The following is a 9,856-nucleotide window of genomic DNA, read 5'->3' on the forward strand; positions in this document are numbered from 1 at the left end:
TCTAAAAGGCCATTCGTCAACCAACTTTGTCTGCTACTTAGCGTTTGATTACGCTAAAGTAAGGCTCGGTAGGTGTACGTTATTGATAACAACGTGTCAATAATTGAGATTTAACACATAATTTACTAATGTTTAGATAATTTGGGTACAGATAATTTGAAACAACCTGGCCAGCCTTGCCACTTTCTCAGGAATCCATGCAATATCAATAATGGGTAATAGAGCTTTGGACAATCGTAGGGATGTACTACAAGAAACATTTTAAACAAAAAAACATAAGGAGTTGTTTGTTACACTTATTCAAAATTTGCTGGATAGGAGAAACAATAGAAACCACCCTTATTAGTATAAACACAACTGCACCGATGTACTGTTAAAACGCACAAAAAAAAAAAAAAGGGAACACAAAAAGTTATAGCATACTGGGTTTTGCTGTTTCACTCGATGCTCCTAGTACCCTGTACAAGTTTGAAAAATAGATATGCAACAACCAAGCTACAACAAGAAAACTTTGAAGCTTCCTAAATTTCCTCGGTTCTAAATCGAAGCTTCTACATGCTGGTTCTGGTGGTGCTCAAGGTTGCGAAGTACAATCTTTGCAAAGATTTTGGCTTCAACAGGGGCAATGGCAGCTGCAGCAGTACTTTGCAAGACCCTTGGTGCTCCCACATTTTGCAACAGGTTTGTGTGGTGCATTGAATGCTGTCCTCCTGGCATTGTAAACTATGGAGAGAAATCGCACTTAGGACAACATATTAACCATTCCACGACATATACTAGAGGTATTTGGAAAGAATCAAACTTGGCAAATGGTAATGTGATGTGAAGGGTTCCACCACCATCCTCAACATTGCAAATTTTTTTATTAATGAAACTAAAATCCATTCTATAATTATATTGATTAAAAGATTTAATAAGCTATCCAATTAAGAAGTCATGAATGTTAAATTAATTTGATAATGCACATATACTACATGTATCACTGGAAAATCTAACCTAACAATTAATTTGGTAACATATGAATCCTACAGAAAGGTTACTAAGTGCAAGGGAAAGGAGGATTACCTGGAGAAGAGCAACTGCTGCACAAGCCTTGAGTATGGATGAAGGGTTCCTTAACATAGAGACGAATCTTCCAATCTCAGCACCACTGTGCAAAAATAAAAGAAAGAATGTTAAGCAGCATTTAACCAATGAAAACAAATAGATGCAAATGCAACACAATCAGAGCAGACTTCTCCATATAAAACTTCAAGACAGTAGAAGAAAAAGTAGGAATGCCTAAATAAAAAAACCTGCATCTCAGATGTGCTGCTTCTGGTATCCGGGCTCCTTCGGTTATTTGTGCTAGAGATTTGGGGACTGCTGACGCAAGTGCCGTGGCAAAGGCTTGTGGATCAGAAAATGAGCGCACAAAATCTTCAATATGCTTCAAGGCTATTCTTCTAAGTACATCTAAATTCTCACTCTCAGAAGTACCCAGCACAAAAATCTTCAATATGCTTCAAGGCCATTCTTCTAATTACATCTAAATTCTCACTCTCAGAAGTACCCTCCAAGGAAGATCCAATTGATGCAATGTCCTCCATTCTGCATAAAATGACACAAAGAAATTACATTTCCGCCATAAAATGCTACCTACTGAGTGAATATCTTTCCTTTTTCCTTTCTCATAGTTTTCTCTTCATGGAAAGCAATCAATTTCAGCATCATCCTTCAAGTACAGATAATTCAGGCATAACATGAGACCTTTAACAATTTATAAATTTTAAAAGGATGTTCAAGGACATTAGCAATTTTTTAAGAGAAATGAGATGGCTCATTGAGAACCAATGATAAAAAAAAATTCAGGACATGAAGAGGTTCTGGATTCTGGCTTTGATTACCATGACTCTGAAGCTCCCAAGAAAGCTTGGTATGCCTAATTATTCTGTTCTTATTTCAAACAAACAGAAAGATATTTTTCGTAGAGACAGACATATTGCCAATGTTCATAACAAACTTCCAATTCACAAATGAAATAAGCACATTTCCATTACTGAATATAATTATTCCTTCCAGCTGATAAGGTGGCATGAACATGAAGGAAGACATCCTCCACATTAAGGAACATAATTATTCTTTCAAACCAATATTTAAAGGCCACTGAGTCAAAACCCCCTCGGTAGCATTACTAGTGATAAAAGGAGGCATGCTGCAGTCACTTTCATGTGATCAACATGCATTCCCCCATATCACTTATCTTAACCTGTCCCTATAACATTGGCATTCTAGAATCGTGTTTACATATGTGTGTGCACCCACTGTAAAAGGTGGAGAAAGAAAGAAAAAAAAGGTTTGATGTTCCACCTCCCATCGAACATATATGCCTGTGCCAATGCAGCCATAAAACGTGCCATTTTTGACAGTGATGATGAGCACAGATGAATAAGTGCCTGCACACCTCCACCCTCCACTATACAGAGAGCATTACCAGGATTGAAGGCCAGATTCCAAAGAGCTCCAGCAGCAGTCTCATGAACGTCCTGAAAGGGCATAAACATCTAAAATGTAATTCATGGTCTTATTATCCTACTTCAGAAGTTATATCTGACCACAGGAATGCACATTAAATTGAAATCATTAAATGCTAAACTAAGCTTATCCAACAAGAAGAGAAAGTCAATTAAGACCCCATACTTACATAATCTTTTATTTATTAGATTTTATTTAGGTTTAAGCTTTATAGTAATAAATTTAGAATTATTAAGATTGATAGACATATTATCATACAGGTAATAACTGTGCAGAGAACACACTGCATTAGAAGGTTCCCATAATTGTTAATCCAATAAAAAAATACTACAGAACTAATCACGCAAAACTCACTTAAGAAATGTGATCATTGTGATAGTTACAAATTTTTCAATCAGAATAGGTGATAACAAAAGAAATGGTGTTGACTAGTTTATCTAGGCTACAAGATGAATACTTAAAGTGAACGAAAGCATAGATGCACTTCAATTGTACTTGATACACTTCAATTGTACTTGATATATATTTCTTCTAGTTATTATCATTAAAATACACATGACGATGCTTGCCTTAGTCATTAAATTAATGATCTGATCACGGTTCTTCTAACTGAGCAGAGTGCGATACTTACTACAACAGCAGACCGTGCTAATGCAATAAGAGGAGCTACGCCACCTTCTCGTCCAATAGCGATGCTAAAATCACAGAAAATGAACTCAAAAGATAAATAAAGTAGAATAATTCTCTGAGGAATATCTTTAATTGTTGAGAGCACAAGGGTGTGTCTCTTGTTGTTAACAAACGCTATTTCCTATAATAAAAAAAAATGTGAATGGTGTTTTCAATATGGCATTCATAGGACTTCAGAACATGTCTGTTATCATTTTCCGAAATTGGTATTTTAAAATGAAAATGGAAAAACTTGTTCAGTTAAGAATAATTAAAAGTGATAAAAACAATAAGAACGTTATATGTTCGGCAAAATTGTTTTCATAAACAATGTCATGTGTTCAGAGTAAAACTATTTTCATAAACTATCTTTTATCCATTGCAATATATTCACATATTGGAAAACAACGATACAAGCAAATTAGTTCTTAAATTACATGATAAACTTATCCTATGTTTTTGTTGCATTATTAAGTTTATTTATTATAGTGCAACATTTGATAAAGAACATCTATATTAGCATCTGTCGGTTAAGTTTGAATTGATTGTGTATTCGGGTGTAAAGAATGCACAGCATTTAGAAACCATCATCAGTGTATAACTAGGGAAAATAAGAAGTTGGTCAAGTTTAACCTATATCATATTCTACACTGCTTTCAGTCACAGGATCTACATTTGATAAACATTCCTCATTTATTTGAGCACCTCCCTATAATGCACTTCACTAACGTAGTTGGAACTCAAGGGAAAGTGGATTTCATAGTAAAAGCAAAGAAGATGCAAGAGCTGTACCAGGTCAGAATAAGAGCAATGGGTGTACCTAGTCAGAAGTAGAAATTAAAAAGACCTTTTTTCTTTTATGCTTTAGGGAATATTTATCATATTATTCTCAGAAACATCACAAAGCTGTTTTCTACTTTATAAGTAAATAGCAGATCCTGATTTTCGTATTCTATGAATGCAAATCCGAAAAACCCAGTAATGGACAGATATTTCATTTTTTCCTTGAAAACAAAAATGAAAATAGGCTTTCAAAAACACTATCAAATAGGCCCTTAGCATACATTGATATGAAACCACCAGATGACCACGATTAAAAAAAAAAAAAAAAGGAACAGAAATCCAAGTCTTTGGGAAAGCAGTGAAGAATTGGTGCCAACAGTCGGCAGATCCAAATTATAACAAAAAGTGGCTGAGATATTAATATGAATGCAGAAACAAATTTTTGCTTTACTCCATGTATGTTGACTCAGGAAACTTAGCAGACAGGTAGCAAAATAGGACGAAAGTTAGCCCACAAATACAACAGCCAAATGAGATTAAATTTTTGCAGATAGCAAAAGGTTGGAGCCAAAGGAAATTCAAAAAAATTGCTATGGGCCGTATACTTAAGGTATGTTGGATATGGGAAGCTTATGATTGAAGCAAGGTACTGGCACTCCTACAACTATAAATCCTAAAGCACGGTGTGACCATCGCATGCACTACGCTTACTTTTAAAAACAATTAACGACAGTTACATCTTTAAGATAAAATATGAGATCTGAAACCAAACGAAAAGAATGTGTAAATTTCACCACAAACAGTTCGACAAACAATGAGGAATGTGGTTGAATTTCGAGTAAATTTGTGACAGAACTGTGAGTCTTTTCACCAAGTACCTGTTAGCTTCTGATACTGATAATCCCCAGAGTGCACCAGCAGCTCTTTCTTGAAGACCTTGAGAGGAAATGGGGCAAGATCGTACCAGAGCAACCTAGAAAACCAAAACCAAACTAAAAATTGAACAACTAGAGATTGCATCATGCTACAGAATCAGTTGCTAAATAACAATGTTATATGATGATGCAAAACAATTTCTGGGTGCGGAATATTGATAATTCATGCCTGACGTGCATTTTAGCTACTCCAATGCTTTCCCTTCATTGATTCTCGTTTAACAGTATGCATGGATGGCAGTGTCCCATTGAAGTGTTACAAGAAAAACCAGTAGCTGCATAAGATTTTCTATGATTTCTTTAAAGGATTTAGAAAGTGAACTAGAAAAATCATTACTTTCCCAGCTCCACAAAGGAGACCCCAACCACTAGTCCAAAGCTGAGTTCAAAATCAGGACTTTTCCTCTTAACCTAACCTATTCTTACTTTCTTCTGGATGATTAAATGCACAAACCATAAATCAAAACCAAAACTGGCAGGTGCTGTTCTGACTGGTATCATCAAATCTTAGACAAGATCGGGCCAGTGAGCTCTTTAAACCAATTGATAAGAAAATGTCAAGTGGGTTAACGGAGCGAGAGGACCACCAGCTGTTACAACCCCAATGGCCAACATCAAATCGACCATGAGATATTAAGGACATGCTAGTTACCCAGGGCATGATTAAATCAAAGTATAAAGTATGACTAAGAAAGAGGGTTTTTACACCAACACATAATGCAGAACTTCTAATTGTCGTAGTTTCATGTATCCACTGTAAAAAAGCCAGAACCAAAATGCTCGAAAATACAAAAGATGATTAGCTTTACAATGTCATACCAAGGCCTCCACACCACCAGCCGCGGCAATTGCTTCTCGATTTCTGTCATCAAATGATAAATTCCACAAAGCACCAGCAGCCTCCTGCCTGTTGCATTATATAGGATTGCAACACAAAGTTAAGACAGAAAAAGTCACAGAAGTTAAACAGATTTGATGATACAACGAAGTCACAGCAGTTAAACAGGTTAGACACAAAGTTATGGGGATAACCTTCAGTTATGTCCTTCATGGAGAGAAAAAGTCACAGAAGTTAAACAGGTTATGCTTGAAATGTATGTTTTATCCGGTTGTGTCTTGATTCTATTGCCCAGGCTACTACAATTGTCGCACTTAATTTAAAAGAAAGTAGAATACCTTACACCTTCATGCTTAGAAAAAGTAAGTTGCACCAATGCTTCAAGTGCACCTGTCTCTAGGCCAACAGCTGCATTATTGCTGTTGCTATCTCCATGAGCAACCAAATTAGCCAATGCACGAGCAGCCTGTTCAAGAGAAGAAGTAACACCAACAGGTTAGTATATCACCGACAATAGAGCACATAATTCATGTCTGCAGAACGTACCACTCAAGTTCTTCAAGAGTAGAAACTTTCTTTTACAATGTCGTGAGGCCATTACATAAAAACAGAAGGCTCTCAAGTTATCACGCAATTTTGTGCATTATGAATTTGTTAGAACGTTAAGACACGGGACAAACAGAGTTCTTTCACATGCTCTCTCACAGACAGCATTATCACAAAAACTAAGATAATCGAACTCACATTTCTCTCTCTCTTACATGTTAACAAAACAAATATTTTCACAACTGAAAAACCCAAAGGAGATGTAATCATTAGACAATCATCGAAATAAGCATTAAAAAAAAAATGTAATCTTTCAATGTAAAACTAATTTTCCTCTCTTCTGAACCCGAAGAGGTATAACTAAATATACCTGCTCTTGTACCCCTTCAAACATGAAGGATCGAGCAAGCATCACCAAAGCATGAACACCACCAGCCCTTGCCACCTCAAGGCTACATTTGTCGTCAGCTGCTAAATTCGCAAGGGCCCCAGCAGCACGTTCCTGATATAAAGCATAAGAAGATAAGCTAGAGGGCCAAAAGAAACCTAAAGAAAAGATACATCTTGCATAAGACACATACAAGAACCCCATCATTCCAAGAGGACCATTTGAAAATGAGGTCAACCAAAGCTTTTATACCACCTGCCCTTGCAATGGCACCCTGAAAAGAATATTTGTCATAAAATGCAAAGTATAATGACCAAAAGATTCTATTAATTGACATTGTTACGATCTCTTATTTGCATTAGTTAATATTAGAGGATTGATTCTCCATTCTTTTGTAAGTTATTTCTTTCAGCAATAGAGTTTCAATCGTTTCTAATCAGCAAGGAAAGAAAAAAGGGAAAAAAAAAAAAGAAAAAAGAATGTCCTTCAAAAGGCTTCATTTTTCAAAACCTTATGATCTTCTCCCACAGAAAGATTCCATAATCCTCCCACAACCTCTTCTGCGACCAATCTGTTCGTTGACCTTGCCAAGTCGGCAAGGATATCAATTCCTCCATTTTCAGAAACAGCTTTAGCAACTTTTGAATCTACAGACAGATTTGCTATAGCCTGCACATGGCAATAGTATGATCGATTCATGCAAAACTTACAACTGCCATTAAATTCATATTTCATGAGCTGAAATCGCCTAAGAAGTGAAGTTTAAAATAAAAAGAAAATCACAAAATTGACGTCTAATTCAGTTAAAAGCCATATTTATTAAGGTTTCTTTCAGAATTGCAGTATTTACACTAAAAATGTTAAGGGATCCTGGAAACAAACATAAATAAATTGATTCTATGTTATAAATTTAACTATGAACAAGATGGACACCTAAAAAAGATTGTCCATACTTTCGCCACTTCAGACTGAAGACCCTCTGGAGGAGATCTTGCAAGATCCAATAGCAACCGTACTCCACCATGTCGTAAAATTGCCTCAGCTCTTTGACAATCAACCATGGCATTTTGATCATCAATCACAACGAATGTTGCTACTGCATAGGCTGCTCTTTCCTGAACTTCCTGTTGTGAGCTTTCCATTAAGCTGAGCAGTAATGTTGCCCCTTGCCTGAGCCAGAAATCATCAAACTCTTTTGGGTTTTTCTTTGAGATACGCATTAGTGAATGGGAGAGAACCCGCTCAATCCAACTTACAATCTCATCTGAAATTCTATCCCTAACCTTTAATTTCCTCCAATTTTGGAATGCACCATTGTTAATTTCAGTAGTGTCAGAAAATAATGAGGCTACTCCCTTGAAAATTTCACTGATAAGGGAAAGTACAACTTTACCCTTCTGATTATACATCATGCTAGTATCAGCTTCAGCTTCAAAAACAGGACAATTCAGAGCAATCAAAACTTTCAAGTTTCTGGAAGATGATAGCAATCTCGTAACAGAACTCAAATTAATATTAGTTCTTGATGTATCTAACCCCACCAAGCTTGTTAATTTACTCCAAGCAATTGCAGCAGAACTCCAGTTTAGGTTTCTTGTTCCTGCTATCGACAAATATCGTACAGAGCTTAAGTTTTCCAATGCTGCTTCATCAACACCTCCTGAGTCAATGAAGCCTACCTCCACCAACTGCCTGCATTGCTTAGCTAAAGCATTGATGGCGTCTCCATTGACTTCCCGAACACCTGATAACCAAAGCCTCCTTAACTTGGGGCAGCAATATGCAACTGTTTTGATTGCATCACTGCTGATTCTATCACATACATCCAGCCCAAAATGAAGAATCTCCAGCATCTCATGCCTAGCCACTATCGCTGAAAATATAGCATCTGTAAGCTCTCTACAAAATTCAACATTAATTTCACGGAGCCTCCTTGCTTGAAGAATAATCATGGCATCTGCTGATAGTGCCCCTCGAAACCACAGAGCCTGAAGATTAGTGCATCGAGAGGAAAGTGACTCTGCTGCTGAGGTATCAAACTTGTATGGCCGGAGGTCTAATGAGCTCCATAAACAAGGCGAGGAACCTAATAGCCTGTATGCCCGACATGTTGAGGACAAGCTTGCTCGGTCTCGACAACTCAAATAGGAAAAAATTTGAATAGCTCAGGCAATCTTGTCCAATCAACCTCAGAAATTGCAGGCAAATTCAAGCAGCCACCATCTAACTCTGAATTATTTCCTATAACAGCCTTACTTTGGTCCATAGAGGGGGACACTTTCTGCTGCACCCTTCGAGTCATATCTCGATCAAACAAGATCCAACCTTTAAGACACTAAAAGCTAAACAGACTTTTAGTTTTATCAAAAAATCAACTGTTGCTTTTTCAGCTAAAACCAAACATCATTTAACCAAGCACAATGCACAAGAAGCTTTGTACCCAGAAAGGGCCAAAAAAAAAAAAAAAGCTTCAAATTCACAATGCATATACAATTTATAAATCAAACCAACTTTCCAACAACTGCAGACCCAGAAATGAGTTCTAGAGAAGAATTCCAAACATTAAAATAAACACCTTTCCTTTTCTCTGAAAATAAGTGCTCATAAATAAGCAATCTTCAAATTCAAGTAAACAGTCCATATATACATTATGCAAGTACCCATTTCCACAAAAACTAAAATTTCATCATCAAAAATTCCAAATCCGTTATGCATTCAGTATTCACTAAACAAACTCATATTCCACTAAAATTCACCAAATCAATAACAAACAAAATCAACTCAAATAAGAATTCAGATATTCAATCAAAGAACATCAATTTGAATAACTCCAAAACACCCGAAAAAGTGAAATGTTCATTAACTTCAAGAACCATCATCTTCTCAAGCACAGAAACTGACTAAATAAAAAAAATAAAACAATGGAAAGAAAGCTAAGTATTGCAAGGATCCAAGAACAGAAGCATAAGCAATAAATGGGCGGCTTTACCTTTATGTTCTAGAAGTAAATTTGATTCTCCTGGGATGGTTGCAAGAGAAGTAAGTAAAGATTGCGTTGAAAATAGAGTTAAAGACAATGGGCAGTTCGAAAGTAATGTTAAAGCACTCTCTGACGAAGCATATGCTCTTGCTTCGTGTTTGTTTTACTCTTGCCTGATGCCCGATGGTTACAAATAAACACGC

General features: G+C 36.4%; 1 pseudogene; it reads right to left on the bottom strand.

Moving 5' to 3' along the window:
- Nucleotides 1–205: 205 nt before the first annotated feature.
- LOC102628297 (protein ARABIDILLO 1-like) lies at nucleotides 206–9,856 on the bottom strand (annotated as a pseudogene).

Source organism: Citrus sinensis, chromosome 9, assembly GCF_022201045.2.
Source record: "Citrus sinensis cultivar Valencia sweet orange chromosome 9, DVS_A1.0, whole genome shotgun sequence".
Classification (NCBI taxonomy): domain Eukaryota; kingdom Viridiplantae; phylum Streptophyta; class Magnoliopsida; order Sapindales; family Rutaceae; genus Citrus; species Citrus sinensis.